This window comes from Anomaloglossus baeobatrachus, chromosome 2 (genome assembly GCF_048569485.1).
Source record: "Anomaloglossus baeobatrachus isolate aAnoBae1 chromosome 2, aAnoBae1.hap1, whole genome shotgun sequence".
In the NCBI taxonomy this organism is placed as follows: domain Eukaryota; kingdom Metazoa; phylum Chordata; class Amphibia; order Anura; family Aromobatidae; genus Anomaloglossus; species Anomaloglossus baeobatrachus.
Genome location: NC_134354.1, coordinates 22,057,762 through 22,081,067, shown reverse-complemented (window position 1 = coordinate 22,081,067; position 23,306 = coordinate 22,057,762). Strand labels below are relative to the sequence as shown.

Sequence of the window (23,306 nt, the reverse complement as noted above, 5' to 3'; positions counted from 1 at the left end):
TGGTCTAGGGTGGTTGATTAGGTAATGATAATATCCTGGTGGTCTAGGGTGGTTGATTAGGTAATGATAATATCAAGGTGGTCTAGGGTAGTTGATTAGGTAATGATAATATCCTGGTGGTCTAGGGTGGTTGATTAGGTAATGATAATATCAAGGTGGTCTAGGGTGGTTGATTAGGTAATGATAATATCCTGGTGGTCTAGGGTGGTTGATTAGGTAATGATAATATCCTGGTGGTCTAGGGTGGTAGATTAGGTAATGATAATATTCTGGTGGTCTAGGGTGGTAGATTAGGTAATGATAATATCCTGGTGTTCTAAGGTGGTAGATTAGGTAATGATAATATCGTGGTGGTCTAGGGTGGTTGATTAGGTAATGATAATATCCTGGTGTTCTAAGGTGGTAGATTAGGTAATGATAATATCGTGGTGGTCTAGGGTGGTAGATTAGGTAATGATAATATCCTGGTGGTCTAGGATGGTAGATTAGGTAATGATAATATCCTGGTGGTCTAGGGTGGTTGATTAGGTAATGATAATATCCTGGTGGTCTAGGGAGGTTGATTAGGTAATGATAATATCCTGGTGGTCTAGGGTAGTTGATTAGGTAATGATAATATCCTGGTGGTCTAGGGTGGTTGATTAGGTAATGATAATATCCTGGTGGTCTAGGGTGGTAGATTAGGTAATGATAATATTCTGGTGGTCTAGGGTGGTTGATTAGGTAATGATAATACTCTGGTGGTCTAGGGTGGTAGATTAGGTAATGATAATATCCTGGTGGTCTAGGGTGGTTGATTAGGTAATGATAATATCCTGGTGGTCTAGGGTGCTTGATTAGGTAATGATAATATCCTGGTGGTCTAGAGAGGTTGATTAGGTAATGATAATATCCTTGGTGGTCTAGGGTGGTTGATTAGGTAATGATAATATCCTGGTGGTCTAGGGTGGTTGATTAGGTAATGATAATATCCTGGTGGTCTAGGGTGGTTGATTAGGTAATGATAATATCCTGGTGGTCTAGGGTGGTTGATTAGGTAATGATAATGTCCTGGTGCTCTAGGGTGGTTGATTAGGTAATGATAATATCCTGGTGGTCTAGGGTGGTTGATTAGGTAATGATAATATCCTGGTGGTCTAGGGTGGTTGATTAGGTAATGATAATATCCTGGTGGTCTAGGGTGGTTGATTAGGTAATGATAATATCAAGGTGGTCTAGGGTAGTTGATTAGGTAATGATAATATCCTGGTGGTCTAGGGTGGTTGATTAGGTAATGATAATATCAAGGTGGTCTAGGGTAGTTGATTAGGTAATGATAATATCCTGGTGGTCTAGGGTGGTTGATTAGGTAATGATAATATCCTGGTGGTCTAGGGTGGTTGATTAGGTAATGATAATATCCTGGTGGTCTAGGGTGGTAGATTAGGTAATGACAATATCCTGGTGGTCTAGGGTGGTTGATTAGGTAATGATAATATCCTGGTGGTCTAGGGTGGTTGATTAGGTAATGATAATATCCTGGTGGTCTAGGGTGGTAGATTAGGTAATGACAATATCCTGGTGGTCTAGGGTGGTTGATTAGGTAATGATAATATCCTGGTGGTCTAGGGTGGTTGATTAGGTAATAATAATGTCCTGGTGGTCTAGGGTGGTTGATTAGGTAATGATAATATCCTGGTGGTCTAGGGTGGTTGATTAGGTAATGATAATGTCCTGGTGGTCTAGGGTGGTTGATTAGGTAATGATAATATCCTGGTGGTCTAGGGTGGTTGATTAGGTAATGATAATATCCTGGTGGTCTAGGGTGGTTGATTAGGTAATGATAATATCCTGGTGGTCTAGGGTGGTTGATTAGGTAATGATAATATCAAGGTGGTCTAGGGTAGTTGATTAGGTAATGATAATATCCCGGTGGTCTAGGGTGGTTGATTAGGTAATGATAATATCAAGGTGGTCTAGGGTAGTTGATTAGGTAATGATAATATCCTGGTGGTCTAGGGTGGTTGATTAGGTAATGATAATATCCTGGTGGTCTAGGGTGGTTGATTAGGTAATGATAATATCCTGGTGGTCTAGGGTGGTAGATTAGGTAATGACAATATCCTGGTGGTCTAGGGTGGTTGATTAGGTAATGATAATATCCTGGTGGTCTAGGGTGGTTGATTAGGTAATGATAATATCCTGGTGGTCTAGGGTGGTAGATTAGGTAATGACAATATCCTGGTGGTCTAGGGTGGTTGATTAGGTAATGATAATATCCTGGTGGTCTAGGGTGGTTGATTAGGTAATGATAATATCCTGGTGGTCTAGGGTGGTAGATTAGGTAATGACAATATCCTGGTGGTCTAGGGTGGTTGATTAGGTAATGATAATATCCTGGTGGTCTAGGGTGGTTGATTAGGTAATAATAATGTCCTGGTGGTCTAGGGTGGTTGATTAGGTAATGATAATATCCTGGTGGTCTAGGGTGGTTGATTAGGTAATGATAATATCCTGGTGGTCTAGGGTGGTTGATTAGGTAATGATAATGTCCTGGTGGTCTAGGGTGGTTGATTAGGTAATGATAATATCCTGGTGGTTTAGGGTGGTTGATTAGGTAATGATAATATCCTGGTGGTCTAGGGTGGTTGATTAGGTAATGATAATATCCTGGTGGTCTAGGGTGGTTGATTAGGTAATGATAATATCAAGGTGGTCTAGGGTAGTTGATTAGGTAATGATAATATCCTGGTGGTCTAGGGTGGTTGATTAGGTAATGATAATATCAAGGTGGTCTAGGGTGGTTGATTAGGTAATGATAATATCCTGGTGGTCTAGGGTGGTTGATTAGGTAATGATAATATCCTGGTGGTCTAGGGTGGTAGATTAGGTAATGATAATATTCTGGTGGTCTAGGGTGGTAGATTAGGTAATGATAATATCCTGGTGTTCTAAGGTGGTAGATTAGGTAATGATAATATCGTGGTGGTCTAGGGTGGTTGATTAGGTAATGATAATATCCTGGTGTTCTAAGGTGGTAGATTAGGTAATGATAATATCGTGGTGGTCTAGGGTGGTAGATTAGGTAATGATAATATCCTGGTGGTCTAGGATGGTAGATTAGGTAATGATAATATCCTGGTGGTCTAGGGTGGTTGATTAGGTAATGATAATATCCTGGTGGTCTAGGGAGGTTGATTAGGTAATGATAATATCCCTGGTGGTCTAGGGAGGTTGATTAAATAATAATATCCCGGTGGTCCAGATGGTTGACTAGGTAATAATATTATTCCTGGTGGTCTAGGGAGGTTCATTAAATAATAATAATGTTCCTGGTGGTCTAGGGTGGTTGATTTGGTAATAATATTATCACATATGGTTTAGGGTGGTTTGCTTGGTAATGATAATATCCATGGTGGTCTTGAGTGGTCAAGTTGGTAATATAAATCCAGGTGGTCTGGAGTGGTTGAGTATAATGATGACACTCATGGTGGTCTAGACAAGTACGCAGATTAGGTGTCACGGGTGTGTCACGCGTGAGACAGTCCTGTGGTGTCCGGCTGTAGAAGGTCGCAGCTTTTATCTATACAAGCTGCTCCCTGACTTTCCCTTTTTCCCTGCTTAGGGTTTATCTCTTTCCTTTTAGGACCCTTCTAATTTCCTCACCTTTTCAGCTGTTAATCATCAGCACTTCCCTTGGTGTCTTTATATACCCTCATTCCCCCTTGCTCTGTGCTAGTGATATGTATAATGTCTTTAACAAGTCTTCAGTGCAAGCAGGCGGCTTGCATTCATCTGGAGAAACTTTGTTGTTGCAGTTCCTCTCCCTGAGTCATCTGGAGATAAGTTATTAATTTTCTTACCCCTGTGTATTTCCCTCCCTCTGTCTTTAGAGCTTAGTGGGGTTGACTAAGCACTCGTCCCATCCGCTCCCAACCTAGGGCCTATTTCAGGGTCAGGTATCCTGCTCGGCTCATAGGTGCAGATGGCAATGAGGGATCCCAGGGTCCAGCGGTAGGTTTGGTCAGGGGTCACATCTTCCCCTTCCCTAGACACAGGGTTTCCCTTCCCTTTCACCATTCGCTTGGTACTTCCCTGTAACTAGCGGGACATTAGGAGAATATATTGTCCCTGGTGGGCTCGGCTGCTAAAGGGCTTTAACACCATAGGGACAACTCTGGACCGGTAACTGTAATCAACATACGACTCCTAATCATACCAACAGAAAAACTTAGACCCCCCCGAAATATTAACATAAACTCCTTCATTACCAAGGACCACCAGGGTTTCATTAACCCTTTATATATTAGCAGCCGCTGGATTTGGAGGACCCTTTAAAGTGCATAAATGCAGAGTGAATATATCTAGTATATTAGAGATGCAATCATCTGGAATGTGTTTGGAACAGAAACACAACAGCGCTCGTCCCCGGGAGGAAATGTATCACTTAATAAACCTAATAGATGTCACCGAGTCCAAACTGCAAACTCATCCTCCAACACTGCAACAAATGGAAACCCATTCCCGAGACACAAACACCTGACACCAGAACATAGAACACACAGCTACAGATAATGACGACATCACTCCCCGATACAGCGCCCCCCAACAAGAGAGAGCGAGAAGCCGTGACATAGGACCTGACACCATATATTCTAATGATATAACAGCTCCCAATGTCATCAACTAACAGAACAAAAACAATAACTACTATAATACTGCCCCTATGTACAAGAATATAACTACTATAATACTGCCCCTATGTACAAGAATATAACTACTATAATACTGCCCCTATGTACAAGAATATAACTACTATAATACTGCCCCCTATGTACAAGAATATGACTACTATAATACTGCTCCTATATACAAGAATATAACTACTATAATACTGCCCCTATGTATAGGAATATAACTACTATAATACTGCCCCTTATATACAAGAATATAACTACTATAATACTGCTCCTATGTACAAGAATATAACTACTATAATACTGCTCCTATGTACAAGAATATAACTACTATAATACTGCCCCTATGTACAAGAATATAACTACTATAATACTGCTCCTATGTACAAGAATATAACTACTATAATACTGCTTCTATGTACAAGAATATAACTACTGTAATACTGCCCCCTATGTACAAGAATAGAACTAGTATAATACTGCCTCTATGTACAAGAATAGAACTAGTATAATACTGCTCCTATGTACAAGAATAGAACTAGTATAATACTGCTCCTATATACAAGAATATAACTACTATAATACTGCCCCCTATGTACAAGAATAGAACTAGTATAATACTGCCTCTATGTACAAGAATAGAACTAGTATAATACTGCTCCTATATACAAGAATATAACTACTATAATACTGCCCCCTATGTACAAGAATATAACTACTATAATACTGCTCCTATGTACAAGAATATAACTACTATAATACTGCCCCTATGTACAAGAATATAACTACTATAATACTGCCCCTATGTACAAGAATATAACTACTATAATACTGCCCCTAAATACAAGAATATAACTACTATAATACTGCCCCCTATGTACAAGAATATAACTACTATAATACTGCTCCTATGTACAAGAATATAACTACTAGAATACTGCCCCCTATGTAGAAGAATATAACTACTATAATACTGCCCCTATGTACAAGAATATAACTACTATAATACTGCCCCTATATACAAGAATATAACTACTATGATACTGCTCCTATGTACAAGAATATAACTACTATAATACTGCCCCTATGTACAAGAATATAACTACTATAATACTGCCTCCTATATACAAGAATATAACTACTATAATACTGCCCCTATATACAAGAATATAACTACTATGATACTGCTCCTATGTACAAGAATATAACTACTATAATACTGCCCCTATGTACAAGAATATAACTACTATAATACTGCTCCCTATGTAGAAGAATATAACTACTATAATACTGCCCCCTATATACAAGAATATAACTACTATAATACTGCCCCATGTACAAGAATATATCTATTATAATACAGTGTTATTGGTATGAATCATTCTCTCCTCGTTGCTCAGTGTTCGGTATACTCGGTCACCCCGGGGCGTGTTTGCTGGGTTATTACTTTACCTATGTATTCAGCTCATTACCGCGCTCTGCTATGTTCTTCTGGTTACAATTTGATTATTTTGCGGCATTACATATTTCATCAGGTGGCGGTTTTGCTGGAGGAAACATAGAAACGTCTTGTACCATTTGTGTTTGTATTTACATATGTTGTGAGGGATGCGGTGGTACTGGTGGCCCCCGCTCGTGTTTTGGGTCTTGTCTTTTCTATTTCTGCGCTTTTTTCCTCCTCCTGCGGCGGGGAGCTGCTCCTTCCCGGCTGTGATCACTTATCCTGAGCCTGTTATCTTCAGTCTTACAAATCCTCCTTAATGCCGGTGACCGGATCCGTGCATATCTTTATCCGACCTTACAGCAAAACGTGCGCAAATGTTCTACAAAGAAAATGCGTTTGTTTCTCTCTGTTCTCTTTGTTTTTTTCTCCAGTGTCATCTTCTAAGTTGGTGCGCCATTACTCCTTGTAGGTTTCAGAGAAGAAGAACCTTGTTTTTGCTCCAGCTCTTATTATTTGTGACATGTTCTGCCTATTTCCTATTTATTACATGGTTTTATGTGCGGCTTAACAGTAGTTGGAGGAAGGGGGGTGGCATTAAGATGGTGGGTAATTATAATACCGACATACAGAGACAAAATATCGCTACCATATAAAGCCTAAATAATATTACTACCACATAGTGCCAAAATTTTACTACTATATGAGGGCAGTACAAAAATACGGTTGTGTATGTTCAGATGTTGGGAGTTGTGGCTGGGTCCTTTTCCGATATCATACAATCAACAGAGTGAGAGATGATTGAACAACCCAAGAACATTTATTCCAAGCAAATCAAACGGTCCATAACATAATCCACCATACAGAGGGTAAAAATAGTCCAGAAACACGAATATAGTCCAGTAAGCGATAAATGTCCAGGTCTCTCTGGGGAGCCGCAGCTACTGCCCCAGAGGATGACTCGTCCTGCTTCTCTTGAAGTTTTCAAACAGACTCACTAAGGCCAGAGTCACACTTATGTATGACTCGGCGAGTCTCGCATCGGGATCACCCGGGTCGGCTGCACACTCTCGGACAGGAGCTTCTCAGTTGCATGTATTTCTATGCAGTAAACCAGCTCCTGCCCGAGAGTGTGCGGCCGGCCCGGGTAATCCCGATGCGAGACTCACCGAGTCATACGCAAGTGTGACTCTGGCCTTATTCTTCAGGTAAGTAGAGAGTTTAGGTGGATCCCAGGCCTCCCTCCCCCAGACCTAGGGACAGAAACACTACAGGGGGTGATTACCTACAGACTATACAATGTACACACAAGCAATACAGAGAATAGACAGTGAACCACGCCTAAAATACGAACCTACACAACATGATACACAACCCCCCATATTCCACCATCACAGGAGTGTTGCCTTGTGTATACATTTCCTGTCTGCAGGTTAATCACCCCCTGCAGTGCTTCTGTCCCTAGGTCTGGGAGAGGGGGGCCTGGAATACACCCAACCTCTCTACTTACCTGGGAGATTATTCAGTCTGTCTGAGGACAAGAGACTAGCAGGACAATTTATCCTCTGTGGGAGAAGCTGAGGCTACAGGCAGCACCCCAGAGAGACCTTGAGAAACCCCGATTTTCCTGCAAAAGGACTGGTGGTGGATTGTTCAGTCATCTCTCGCTCTGTTGATTGTGTGATATTGGAGAAGGACCCTGTGACACTGCCAAGATACTACTTCCATACAAAGCCCACATACATCTGCAGGGGATACATGGCAACCTTGGCAGCTACTCGAGCTTCACTAGGTGCCGCAGCTACATTGCAGCGCAATACAAGTGAATGACACTGTATTGTGACTGCACCAAACAAGCTCAACTGCAGCTGATTTTTTTTGCTTCCCGCAGTGCCCTCATGGTTCCAGTATGACCCCATTCACTTTTACAGCGCGGCCATACAGCAGCAACTTTGTGCCATAGGGTGGCCAAAAATTGAGAACAATATAAAGATAAGCAATTCAATTTGCAATGCCCTGACCGTTCATCTAGTCCGTGTGTGAGAGGACTCATGATGAGGGGCACACAACAAAGGGAAAACCAGGGAAGTGCAGCGGAAGGCTCTGGTGATAGGTAAAGGGAAGCTGGGTCACCTCCTAACACTCACCTGAGTCCGATCCCTGCACTCCCCAGCGTCCCTAGACGTGTCCTTCCCCCATGCACCATCACATGCTTAGGCCCTTGCTACTGGAATCATAGAATCATAGAATGGTAGAGTTGGAAGGTGCCCACAGGGTCATCTGGTCCAACCCCCTGCTCACAGCAGGATTCCCTGTCCAGCCTCTGTTTGAAGACTTTCATTGAAAGGGAACTCACTACCTCCCATGGTCACCTATTCCACTCATTGAAAACCCTCAGTGTCAAAAAGTTTTTTCTAATATCTAATCTGTGTCTCCTCCCCATTGCTTCTAGTCTTTACTTGTGCAAATGAGAATAGGGCTGATCCCTCTACAGCCCTAAAGATATTTGTAGACAGCTATTACGTCTCCTTTTGGGTGAGGGAAGACACAATAAATAGCACTCCTCAACTACTTCAGCAGGAAACTTCCCAGCTGCAACTGAAAGGAACACCTCAGCTTCTCCAGAGACAGGCTCCTTCAAAGTGCTAAGTATAGAAAATCTATAACTGGCATGGAGTGAAGCTAGGAGTGGGTAAATATAGCGGAAGGGAGTGATGATGACATACTGCAGCTGTGACTAAGGCTATGAGTAATCTCAGCCAGAAGGGAAAAAGTACTTAACCCTTGCAGCATCAACTTATTTGCCACTGCTTTTTACTTCCGTTTCTTCAAAAAGATGGACATTGCTTGACGAATTTTTGCACTAAATAAAAATGACTAATTTTTTTTTCCCCTCTTACCATTTTTGTGCCTTTTAAGATTAAAAAAAAAATTTGCATGATCCCTTAAAATGTGGCGCGTTTGTCTAAATCCTGTGTTTGTTGAGTCCAAGACTGATTTTGTATTCCTTTATGGCACTGGATAACAACGGCACAAATGTTGTCGACATTTCAAAAAGTTGCAAATTGTGATTTAGGGTAAAATATCTGGATTATCAAAATCCTTCCCATAATATTGAGAAAAATAACTGATGAAACCGAGTAAAGTTACCGTAAAAAAGACACAAATTAAATAATGAGCAAACATAAGTCATTTTTTTGTATCCAGAAATAAAATCAAAACACAAAAGCAATGCTGAAGCAAGATGAATGTCTAACATCTAAACTGTAGGGTTGAAATGGACTTTATATTGTTGCTCGTTATTTTTCACGCTTTAAATAGATCTGTTAACGGTTCACAAATGATTGACTTTTTGTATACATACCGTGTTTTCCTGAAAATAAGACCGGGCAATTCGAAAAAGCCGGTTAAAACTCTGTGATTGTCAGATATCATGAATAAGACAATCCTGGGCGGCTGCAGGCTGCTTTTTTTTAGGCTGGGGGTGCCCAATAAGCATGGGTCTCCCCAGACTGAGAATACCAGCCTCCAGCTGTCGGCTTTATCATGACTGGATATCAAAATTGGAGGGACCACATGCTGTTTTTTTTTTATTCATTTAAATGAATAATAAAAAAAAATAAATAAATATATATAAAAAAATATATATATAAATATATATATATATATATATATATATATATATAAATAATAATAAAAAAAAAAAAGCCGCATGTGATTCCTCTTATTTTGATACACAGTCAAGATAAGCGCACGGCTGGGGGCTGCAGCCTGTAGCTGTATGCTTTATCTGTGCTGGGTATCATAATATGGGAGGACCCTACACCAATTGTTTTATTTATTTATTTTTATTGTATGATAGACCCGCAGACAGGGGCTGTGATTGGAAGCTTCAGACGCTGTCACTCAGCGTGGGGGTGCATCTGGCTGCAACCAATCACAGATGCCGGTGGGCGGGGAAAGCAGTGCATATGCAATGAAGGATAATGAGCGACCAGGAAGTAGTTACAGCCAAACCGGCTTATTTTCTTTATTTTTCCTTTTTTTAATTACTTCCTGAGTTGTCGAATTTGGATCATTAACCGGAATTCCCTGAGAATCGCGGGCCCGGGTCCGGCACTTGGGAAGTTTGAAACCGCGCGGATCCGGACTCTTACAGTCCGGGTCCACCCACCACTATTAAGGAGCAAACATAAAAGTCCCTATTTTTTCTCCAGAAAAAAATAAAATAAAATAATGATGAATGTCTAAAATCTACACTTACGGGTTAAAAAAGTTTTTATATTTTTGTTTGTTATTTTTTATGTTTTAAGTAGATTTGTTAAGTGTTCCCAAATGATTTTTTTTTTTATTTATACAGTGTACCCACCCATATTCTGTCCACCGCTATTAACTTGAGAACGGCGGCAGCTATAGGCATAGAAGTGGTGTCTAGGTATAGTAAAGTAGCCATGCGCTACGCAATGAAACCACCTATAGCGCCACCTGGTGGAAAACAACGGAATTAGCATTTTTATCTCGAAAACGGAACGAGATAGAGAAAAAAAGTTAATTACAAAGTTCTAGGGCATCATCAATTCAATACAAATCGACACCTTGCATACAGAAATGCTATGATTAGAACGTGTAAAACTCACAAGGCTGCGGACGTGAAGCGATACCTCATGGAGACCTTCCTACAAGTCATTGGGTATGGGGCTGTGTGGAGTGGCCTCCACGCTCACCTGACCTGACCCCATTGGACTTCTTTCTGTGAGGTCACATCAAACAGCGGGTGTATGCGACCCCTCCACCAACATTGCAGGACCTACGACGACGTATCACAGATGCTTGTGCAAATGTGTCACCTACCATATTGCCGAACGTGCAGCAAGATACAGTATGCTGTGCAGAGGCCAGATGTGCATTGCAGCTAGATACAGTATGCTGTGCAGAGCCCAGATGTGCATTGCAGCTGACGGGGGCCACTTTGTGCATCAAAGTTAAATGAGCGCCACATGCCTGACCAGCATTCACTGTTTGGGGGGGTCATGGGCTTCATATCATAGCATTTCTGTATGCAAGGTGTCGATTCATATTGAATTGGTAATGACCTACAACTTTGTAATTCACTTTTTTCTCTATCTCGTTCCGTTTTCAAGAAAAAAATGTTAACTCCATTGTTTTCCACCAGGTGGCGCTATAGGTGGTTTCATTGCGTAGCGCATGACTACTACTACTATACCTAGACACCACTTCTATGCCTATAGCTGCCGCCGTTCTCAAGTTAATGGCGGTGGACAGGATACAGGTGGACACATTGTAGACATATCAATTGTAATTGACCATCCGGTCTTGGACAGCCCCACCCATGGGGAACGAGTGTACATAACCGAGGCGGCCATTGTGCCTCCATAACGATGGCTGCACTGTCGTTACAAAAAGCCACAGGGCCCCCATAATTACAGCTCTGGTGCCCTGGTATTAGCAGGCATTAGAGGCTTTGTAGTATTTGTGATCTGCGCCGAAACGATTTGCTGCTAATCAAATTTTTGAAAAAAATTGAACAAGGTCGACACGTTTCGGATTTCAAAAGATTTGCTCAATTCTACGGGGAAGAAAACACCGGCTGTATCGTCCTGGGCATCCGTTTTATCTCGGCGATGGGTCCCCTCTTATATTTGTACACCACTGATCGGACCATAATGCCCGAGAAGGTAAAAGGAACGGCGGCTTTGATGACATTTATCCACCATCATCCACAGGCATTGTCATGTTTCCGCCCAATAGTTAAACTACGGGACGTATTGTCTTATCCTCGTCCGTTATTGTGTACAATCAAAACCTCAGAGTGATGGGGCCACAGGGGCACATACATCTCTACAGCCCGGGCGGTGAGCGGCTTCCGGCTCCTATTCTCTTATATATTGCTTCAACATTCAGTAAAAATAACTACACTACAAGCGCACAACATATTTTAGATCTAGTACACGAAGGGTTACTCCACAGGACAAGGAATAATGCCGCCAACAGGACTCACCAACTCTGCAAAGACACTCACACAATGGAAATCCATAAACAGTGTGATACTTATAGTATACAGGGAAATATCACTAATAGCATTCTTATATCTAGTGGGGCAGTATTATAGTAATAATTATATTCTTGTACATAGGGGCAATATTATAGTAGTTATATTCTTGTAGGGGGCAGTATTATAGTAGTTATATTCTTGTACATAGAGGCAGTATTATAGTAGTTATATTCTTGTACATAGGGGGCAATATTATAGTAGTTATATTCTTGTACATAGGAGCAGTATTATAGTAGTTATATTCTTGTACATAGGAGCAGTATTATAGTAGTTATATTCTTGTACATAGGGGCAGTATTATAGTAGTCATATTCTTGTATATAGGAGGCAGTATTATAGTAGTTATATTCTTGTACATAGGGGCAGTATTATAGTAATTATTTTCTTGTACATAGGGGCAGTATTATAGTAGTTATATTTTTGTACATAGGGGCAGTATTATAGTAGTTATATTCTTGTACATAGGAGCAGTATTATAGTAGTTATATTCTTGTACATAGGAGCAGTATTATAGTAGTTATATTCTTGTACATAGGGGGCAGTATTATAGTAGTTATATTCTTGTATATAGGAGCAGTATTATAGTAGTTATATTCTTGTACATAGGAGCAGTATTATAGTAGTTATATTCTTGTACATAGGAGCAGTATTATAGTGGTTATATTCTTGTACATAGGAGCAGTATTATAGTGGTTATATTCTTGTACATAGGGGGCAATATTATAGTAGTTATATTCCTGTACATAGGGGCAGTAGTATAGTAGTTATATTCTTGTATATAGGGGCAGTATTATAGTAGTTATACTCTTGTATATAGGAGCAGTATTATAGTAGTTATATTCTTGTACATAGGAGCAGTATTATAGTAGTTATAATCTTGTACATAGGGGCAGTATTATAGTAGTTATATTCTTGTACATAGGGGCAGTATTATAGTAGTTATATTCTTGTACATAGGGGCAGTATTATAGTAGTTATAATCTTGTACATAGGGGCAGTATTATAGTAGTTATATTCCTGTACATAGTAGCAGTATTATAGTAGTTATATTCTTGTACATAGGGGCAGTATTATAGTAGTTATATTCTTGTACATAGGGGCAGTATTATAGTAGTTATAATCTTGTACATAGGGGCAGTATTATAGTAGTTATATTCTTGTACATAGGAGCAGTATTATAGTAGTTATATTCTTGTACACAGGAGCAGTATTATAGTAGTTATATTCTTGTTCATAGGGGCAGTATTATAGTAGTTATATTCTTGTACATAGAGGCAGTATTATAGTAGTTATATTCTTGTACATATGAGGCAGTATTATAGTAGATATTCTTGTACATAGGAGCAGTATTATAGTAGTTATATTCCTGTATATAGGGGTAGTATTATAGTATTTATATTCTTGTACATAGGGGCAGTATTATAGTATTTATATTCTTGTACATAGGAGCAGTATTATAGTAGTTATATTCTTGTACATAGGGGCAGTATTATAGTATTTATATTCTTGTACATAGGAGCAGTATTATAGTAGTTATATTCTTGTACATAGGGGCAGTATTATAGTATTTATATTCTTGTACATAGGGGCAGCATTATAGTAGTTATATTCTTGTACATAGAGGCAGTATTATAGTAGATATCCTTGTACATAGGAGCAGTATTATAGTAGTTATATTCCTGTATATAGGGGTAGTATTATAGTATTTATATTCTTGTACATAGGGGCAGTATTATAGTATTTATATTCTTGTACATAGGAGCAGTATTATAGTAGTTATATTCTTGTACATAGGGGCAGTATTATAGTAGTTATATCCTTGTATATAGGGGGCAGTATTATAGTAGTTATATTCTTGTATATAGGGGGCAGTATTATAGTAGTTATATTCTTGTACATAGGGTAGTATTATAGTAGTTATATTCTTGTACATAGGGGCAGTATTATAGTAGATATTCTTGTACATAGGAGCAGTATTATAGTAGTTATATTCTTGTACATAGGGGCAGTATTATAGTAGTTATATTCTTGTGCATAGGGGCAGTATTATAGTAGTTTTATTCTTGTACATAGGGGCAGTATTATAGTAGTTATATTCTTGTACATAGGGGCAGTATTATAGTAGTTATATTCCTGGATATAGGAGCAGTATTATAGTAGTTATATTCTTGTACATAGGGGGCAGTATTATAGTAGTTATATTCTTGTACATAGGGGCAGTATTATAGTAGTTATATTCTTGTACATAGGAGCAGTATTATAGTAGTTATATTCTTGTATAGGGGCAGTATTATAGTAGTTATATTCTTGTACATAGGGGGCAGTATTATAGTAGTTATATTCCTGGATATAGGAGCAGTATTACAGTAATTATCCGGTGGCCTCCTGTGCTGTGGTTCGTTTTCCTTTCCACTGCACCACAGTCAGGTCCAGTTGCTGTCCTGGTTCTGAACACTTTGCCTCTGTGCGGACACTTTGTGTGTTCACTTTCTATCAAGTGTTTCCTATGATATAATGTGGACTCCTCTATCTTCCAGCTATTTAAACCGTCCCGTGGCTTCCATTACTCGCTGGTGATTTTTCTCAGGTGGACCTCTCTGGGATCTACAGTCTGTTTGTACAGTTTTTCTCTGGGAAGACTTTTACTTTGTTTTTCCTTATTTTACTCTGCACCTTCCCCGGATTCTTTAGGAGGTATGAGGAACCATCGATGGCCGCTTAGCAAGTGAAGGTCTGAGTATCCTAATATAATGCCGAATGATGGTAAAGTTGCTCCAGGCAGCTATAAAGCACTGGAAATACTTTGTGATGTACACAGCACGCTGGCGGCCATGTTGGTGCTAGCCCCTTCGGAGGTAATAATATATTTAATAATTGTTAAATACATAACTATAATAGAATGTATAACAAGCGATCATGAGAGAGTGATTCCAGGACGTCCGGTTTATTTACTGATGTGTCTGTAATCTTCCATTAATGGGTTTAGTTTTGCATAATCCAAACACAATTCCACTTTTTCTTCTTTAGGAAGAGCTGGCTTTTATTATGGAGTTTGCATGACTAATATAAAAAGGATATAATAATGCAAGTGAAGATATTTTATAATATCGAGGATCATTTTGTGATGATTGCAGCATTCCAAGCACAAGTATTAAGCATAGAGAAGCTCAGCAATGTAAGCGCTTTAGTACAGCTATGTAAACAGTGTTATAGAGTTGAGCAGCACGGACCGGAGGTGATGATGCAGCGGAGCTGGACTTTCCATAGCACTAGGTTTACCAGGACTGAGCTGGAAAGTATCAGTTGGTTGCTGCATTGCAGAAAGGAGTTTAAGGTAAGATAATTAGACTCGTGGCTGGAGTAGAGTCAAGTAGATGATGAGGCAAAATGCTGGAAAAGGCATGTGATAGCAAGGTGCTGTAGTTCCCGAATACTCAGGCAGTGCACAGCTGCCTGAGCCATAGGTGGTAACATCAGAGGTGCCTGCCAAGTTATTCTAGTAACCTGGCACGGACTAGCACAGAGGGAAGCCGGGCATTGGAGCTGGGACGGCGCAAAATAAACAGTAAAGGGCACTTTACACGCAGTGATATCGCTAACAAGGGTACCCGCCCCCGTCGGTTATGTGTCACGGGCAAATCGATGCCCATGGCGCACAACATTGCTTACACCCATCACACATACTTACCTGCCTAGCGACGTCGCTGTGGCAAACTGCCTCCTTTCTAAGGGGGCGGTTCGTTCGGCGTCACTAAGCGGCTGCCCAATAGAAGCGGAGGGGTGGAGATGTGCGGAACGTAACATCCCGCCCACCTCCTTACTTCCTCGTTGCGGGCGGCCGCAGGTAAGGAGAGGTTCCTCGTTCCTGCGGTGTCACACGTAGTGATGTGTGCTGCCGCAGGAACGACGAACAACATCATACCTGCAACAGCAACGATAATCGGGAAAGGAACGACGTGTCAACCATCAACGATTAGGTAAGTAATTTTGATCGTTAACGGTCGTTCCTGCGTTTCACACGCAACGACGTCGCTTACGAGGCCGGATGTGCGTCACGAATTCCGTAAACCCAACGACATCTCGTTAGCGATGTCGTTGCGTATAAAGCGGCCTTAATACGTCTATAACGTCCATGTGTCCTCACATTCTCCTTCTCCTCTTCCCCAGCAAGGATGTCGGTTCCCTCACCTGTCCAGGCATCCTGCGGCAGTGGTCCTGTCCCCGTCCCATACTGCACCTTACGGAGCATCTGTACTCCTGACAGGCTCCAGGCCTCTGCCCGTAGAGCGCACCCGCTGTCACGCCCCCTTTCTTAAAGGGCCAGTGTCCTCCTAACCAGAAGTGCCTTCCTGATTAGCTGGGAGGTTGCAGGTATTTAAGGCAGCCCTGCCCTATGAGAGTTGCCTGGGCAATGAGTTAGACTCATTGCTGTAGTCAGGTTCCTCAGCACAGCATTGCTGCCGCTGTCTCATTGTGGTAGCTCTGTTACTTATACCTGTTTCTACTAGAGTGCTGCTGCCGTTACGCAAACCTACCGCTGGAGTGACCGCTTCACTGGCCGCCATTACCTATCCTGCCACTGCTGCCGCAAGCTGCCACGTCGGCCACCTGCCCTGCTGCCGCAAGCATCTCCACCAGCTGCTGCTGTACCATCCATGCGTCCATCCATCGATCTATCCATTGTGGACGGAACCTCGACACCAGATTCCGGAACCTATTACCAGAGACTGCTGCTCCCGTACCCCTGGGGCCAGCCGACGCAACAACAGTCTTCCCGAGTGGCACCCGGACGCATACCTGCAGCGCAACACTTCCACCATCAGGGGCTCTGGAGAAGACCAGGCGCAGATCCGTAGTCCTGCCCCTCTGTGTTCTCTGTGTGTTGCGGCCCAGTGGGTTCACTAAATCTCTGTTCGCCCGGTAAGCATCACAACGTCGAGGTGTTTCCTGCCACTGGATTTATATCAGAGTGTTTTCATCCACTGACGGTCAGCAAAAATCCTGAAAATAAGAGAAAAACTGAGATACAAACATTATTATAATAGAAGAGTTTGCCTTATACCGGTGGCTTCTAAGACCGCCTTCACACTGCGTCTTGCTCAGTGGTCCCATCAGGGCTTTCGGCCAAACCACCCACAAAACGGGATTTGGATGGGGCCATTGAATACAACGGTGCAGGAGTCACCATGTTCTCTGTTGTGCACCATTTTTGCCGGTTTACGCTTACTAGAGGTAGTAGACTGCATCTGGGTGCCCGCCTCCAGTAAGCGTATACCCCTAAAACTGGTCCACGACAGAGCACTCGGGGACTCCTTCTGCACCATTGTATTCAGTGGCCCCGTCGACATATATGTCCAAATCCCGTTTTGAAGGGGGTTCGGATGGAAGCCCTGACGGGACCAGTGAATGTGGGACAAGACGCAGTGTGAAAGCGGTCTCACCTGTGGCTGTCCTGTTTTTGTAAATCTGCTCTGTGTATATTCTGACAGCGAGAAGTTGTACACTACCAAAGACTGTGTAATTATTTGTTGATTGCTATGTACAGAAACACTCTCACATTTTCACTCCTGTTTAACGGAAAATGGTAAGACCTACTAAGGGGAGACGATGTGCCCACACCCAACGGGTTCCTGTACAGACTACAAAGACCCCATCCGAACCATTAAAAACCTGACTCCTTAAAAAGCCATAGAGGAGTTTATTGTACCTGCTAAAAGGACCAGAGTTGAGGCCGCAACACACTACTTATGAGGGTAGAGGAAGGTGCGCAGGAAAATACACAGAACCCAGAGTGAGAGACCACAAACATGCACAAATAAGGTGAAAGGAATAGGTGCTGGGAAGGAAAACAAACACCGTATGTTTCGGTTTATAAGACGCACCCCAAATTTAGATGGAAAAAAAATGGGTCAGTCTTATAATCCGGTGGTGTCTTAACGGAGGGGGGCGGCAACGGTGGTGGAGCGGGGTCACAGGAGGCAGGGGCAGTGATCCAAGTCCAAGATGTTGTCCCAGAAACTGGCGGCGGTGGCAGCTGTGCTTGGGCAGCTGTGCCGATGCTAGAGCGGCTGTGCTGTGGCAGCTGGGGCTGCAGCAGCTGGGGCAGCACCACACCCCCGGTAAACTACATTAGGATCTTAAGACGCACTCCTCATTTTCCTCCCAAATTTTTTAAATGAAAAGTATGGCTTATAATCCGAAAAATACGTTAGATTCACGGAAGGAACTCAACTCTTGTTTATCCAAAGGTATACCCCTAAGCTGAAGGGCTGAAACTCCTAGAAGAAAGTCCACCTAGCGGTATAGCCAGCAAGGAAGAGCAGTGAAAGGAGAACATATAAACCCCAACCCAGAATGTGATAGAACAAACCAAAATGGGAGATTGAGAAAACACCTGGTGTGGAGCGAACCAAGAAAGGAGAACAAAGGTAATAAAAACCATCAGCATTTGTACAGGGAAGAAAAGCCAATCGCTCAGCAGACAGAGGTACCGACCATGCCGCAACAGGTCTCTGAATCAAATCCCCAAGTCAAGGCATGACAGTGATATGCCCCTTTAAATATAGAATTCCCTGTTTTGTTTCAGTCTCAATCCGGTGACCTTTGGTTGTGTGGTCGGTTTCCCTCTCTGTTGGACCACAACCTGTTTTTTTCTCAGTCCAACTTCTGTTACTTATTGCTTTTCTGTTTTATTTCTATTCAGTTGCTTTTCTTGTTTTGTTTGCCCTATCACATCTAGGGAGGGTCTATTTATACTCACCAAGGTATTCCAAGGTTGATGGACGTTTGGAGTCCCAGCTCCTCAGTATAGAATCATTTTAATGTGTTATTGCCTTTGCTTTTCTCTGCAGTTTGCGTATTTCTCTTTCCATCCTTCTCCCCATTCTGTTTCATTTAGGATTTGGAGGCGTTCCACTTATTCCGTAAGTCTCTGTAGGTTTCTTTCACTTTCCTCCATGTTCCCTGTCTGACTCTAGCCCCGTGTCTCATCCTCTTCTTGTATTCACTTCTTTTATGTTTATTGGTGTTTTGTGTTGGTTTATAATTTAGGGAGCAGTTAAGGACACTCAGGGTCAGCCGACATTGAATGGGGGCACCATTATGTAATTTTAGGCTGCCAATCTCCCCAGTCAGGCAGGGACAAAACAGGGTTAGGTTTAGGCTACTACAAGCCTGTATAGCAGGGTTGGGGAACCTCTGGGCCACGATGACTGTTCCTGCGGCCCCTGGGCACATTCCTAGGGACCGCAGTGCTCGGGCGGCAGCCGTGGTCTTACTGGCTGCTGGCTCTTTAAATCCTAATGGTGATGGGAGGGCGCGCACGCTACTCCATGCGCATACCATGAGGTCCTCATGCTGCTCAGGGCTTACCTTGTGGGCGGTGCAAGCAGCGTGAGTTGCGCTCCCGTTCCACAGAAGAAGGGAACCAGCAGCTTCAACGGCCTCCCTGCTGCAAATGCATCCCGGACCTGTACTGTGAGACTCCTGTGGTGTGAGGCTGCAACCAAGTGCTGTGTACCGCCGAGTAGTGTGTGTGCCATCACTCAGTGCTGTGTGCCAGCCTCCAGTGCTGTGTGCCCTGAGTAGTGTGTGCCATCCCACAGTGCTGTGTGCCAAACCCCAGTTCTGTGTGTCCCAAGTAGTGTGTCTGCCCGCTCCCAGTGCTGTGTGCCATCCCCCAGTGCTGTGTACTGCAGAGTAGTGTGTCTGCCATCACTCAGTGCTGTGTATCTCCGAGTAGTATGTGTGCCATCCCACAGTGCTGTGTACCAGCCCCTAGTGCTGTGTACCCCTGAGTAGTGTGTGTGCCAGCTCCAAGTGCTGTGTGCCATCCCCCAGTGCTGTGTGCCGTGAGTAGTGTGTGTGCCATCCCCCAGTGCTGTGTGCCCCGAGTAGTGTGTGTGCCATCCCCCAGTGCTGTGTGCCAGCTCCCAGTGCTGTGTGCCAGCCCCAGTGCTATGTACCCCCTAGTAGTGTGTGTGCCCCCCTCAGTGCTGTGTGCCATCCCCCAGTGCTGTGTGTCATCCCCCAGTGCTGTGTCATCCCCCAGTGCTGTGTGTCATCCCCCAGTGCTGTGTGCCAGCTCCCAGCGCTATGTACCCCCTAGTAGTGTTTGTGCCCCCTCAGTGCTGTGTGCCATCCTCCAGTGCTGTGTGCCAGCTCCCAGTACTGTGCCATCCCCCAGTGATGTGTGCCATTCCCCAGTGCTGTGTGCCCCATCAGTGCTGTGTAACCCCCACAGTTGTCCGGCCCCCCAGTGCTGTTTGTGCCCCGCTAGTGCTGTCCATGCCCCCTTAATGAGGTCTTTGATCCCCTAGTACTGTCCGTGCCACCCTAGTGCTATCTGCACCACCTAATGCTGTCTGTGCCACCACCAGTGTTCTCCATGCTACGGTCAGTGCTGTCTGTGTCCCAGTCGTGTCTGTGCCCTCCTAGTGCTGTCCGTGCTCCTCAGTGCTCTGTACTCCTCAGTGCTGTGTGCCATCCCCCAGAATCTGTGTACTTGCTACTTTTGTCCGTGCCCCCCCCCATAGCTGTCCGTGCCCCCTTGGTGATGTTTATGCTTTCCCAGTGATGTCCGCGCCACCACTAGTGCTGTCTGTGCCCACCAGTGCTGTCTGTGCTCTCCAAATGCTATCCGTGCCTCACACTGATGTATATGCCCCTCCTGTGATATATATGCCCCCAGCATCTCCTGTGATGTGTGTACCCCCAGCGTCTCCTGCAATGTCTATGCCCCCAGCCTCTCTAGACCGAGACAAACCTGGAAAAGCAGTTGTGAGAAACAACATGATCAATATCACCGAACATCACAGCCGCACCAAAGAGAAGCCGCTCCATCCACCACAATAGGGGTGAGTTAATTAATTGTTTGACCAAATACAGCCGGGTAATTTTCAAGTTGATAATTTTCTGTGTCCCCCGAAGGTTCATAGAATAGTCCAAATGGCCCCCGGCAGAAAAAAGGTTCCCCACGCCTGCCTAAGAAGTAACAATGGTATCATGTCCACCATATTATCTGATATCTGACCTTCTGCCTCACAAATCACTAATTAACTTGCATAAATCCAGATTTTGTAAGAAGGCGGTGGAATCATTTTCAAAACTCTTTCAACAATGCTAAAATCCTTTCCATATGACTTTGGCACGTGTAGCACAATGGCCGAGCATATCTTAATCTCGGCTCCTTTCTATGGATGCATTCAGCATGAAAATACTTGTTAATGATCACACGGCGAGTCCTTTATTCATCCGACCGCGACAATCGAGCTCTTTTATTTCTGTGATATATTATTGCTCAGTAAACGAAGAGATATTAACATCACAAATGTCCTCAATATAAGACGGATTTTACTGTCATACAATGTGAGATCATTCCTCTGGAGATTATACTGAGCTACGTAAATCACACAAATGGACAAGGTAAAAATATGTCACATTTAAAGGGGAAGTTCACTTCGTAACACTTAAACCCCATTATAATGAACATGTCACTCAATCTGCGGGTATCAGGAGGTTTCCAGAGCGCCAGTCCGAACTATCAAAGTGGTCAATTAACTAAGTTCCTGCAAATATTTTTTGCGCAATGCTATTCTGCAACTTTTTTGGGAATTTATATACCCTTGTACATCAGAAAACTGGGGTCAAAAAGTTGCAAAATTTTTTGCAACTGGCTTTTTTTTGGGCTAGCCTCAACCATTTTTTTGGAATTGTTCAAAATAGATGCCTTAATCAGAGGTATAAGCTTAAGCCTCTGGACTTTAATGGAAAATTCATACATATGTGTAGAGGGCGTCTTCATACTGTTATAGTTGAAACCAGAAGTTTTCAAACACTATCTATAAAGACACATCTGCAGGTTTTTCCCTCTGCTCTCTATAAAGACACATCTGCAGGTTTTTCCCTCTGCTCTCTATAAAGACACATCTGCAGGTTTTTCCTTCTGCTCTCTATAAAGACACATCTGCAGGTTTTTCCCTCCGCTCTCTATAAAGACACATCTGCAGGTTTTTCCCTCTGCTCTCTATAAAACCACATCTGCAGGTTTTTCCCTCCGCTCTCTATAAAGACACATCTGCAGGTTTTTCTCACTATCTGACATAAAATCAGAATAAACGTTTCCCATTTTAGGTCAATTAGGAACCAAAATTATTTCTATTTGCCAAATGCCAGAATAATAAGAGTGAGAGAGAGAATGTTTTAAGACATTTTTATTACTTTCTGGAAAGTCAAAAGTTTCCATACACTAAGAGTACTATGCCTTTAAACAATATGGGACCACCCATATGATGATGTCATGTCTCTGGAAGCTTCTGATAGGTTTATTGGCAACATCTGAGTTAATTAGAGACACACCTGTGGATGTATTTTACTGCACACCTGAAACACACGGCTTCTTTGTGCAGCATCATAGGAAAGTCCCAAAAAAATCAGCCAAGATCTTAGGAAGAGAATTGTGGACTTGCACAAGTCTGGTTCATCCTTGGGTGCAATTTCCAGATCCCTGAAGGTGCCTCGTTCATCTGTACAAACAATTATATGCAAGTACAAACAAGATGGGAATGTCCAGCCATCATACCGCTCAGGAAGGAGACTGGTTCTGTGTGCCAGAGATGATCGCGCTTTGGTCACACATGTGCATATCAACCCAAGAACAAAAGCAAAAGACCTTGAGAAGATGCTGGCGGAAGCTGGTAAAATTGTGTCATTATCCATAGTGAAACGAGTACTGTATCAACATGGGCTGAAAGACCACTCTGCAGGAAGAAGCCATTACTCAGACAGATTAATGTTTGCAAATGCACACAGGAATAAAGACCTTCATTTTTGGAGACGTGTTCTGTGATGTGATGAAGCTAAAATTGAAATGTTTGGCCATAATGACCATCATTACGCTTGGAGGAAAAAGGGAGAAGCTTTGAAGCCTAAGAACATCATCCTAACTGTGAAACACGGGGGTGGCAGCATCATGTCATGGGGTTGTTTTCCTGCAGGAGGGACTGGTGCAATTCACAAAATAGATGGCATCATGAGGAAAGAAGATTATGTGGCAATACTGAAGAACATCTCAAGACATCAGCCAGGAACTTAAAGCTTGGGCGGAAATGGGTCTTCC

General features: G+C 42.8%; 1 long non-coding RNA gene across 1 annotated transcript in view; it reads right to left on the bottom strand.

Annotated features, from left to right (window-relative positions):
- Positions 1-17,085, bottom strand: part of LOC142281393 (uncharacterized) — a 50,646-nt gene extending 33,561 nt beyond the window's left edge. The window contains exon 1 of the long non-coding RNA XR_012743488.1: positions 16,988-17,085. This is a non-coding gene — a long non-coding RNA (uncharacterized LOC142281393). The remainder of the gene's footprint in view (positions 1-16,987) is intronic.
- Positions 17,086-23,306: the final 6,221 nt, after the last annotated feature.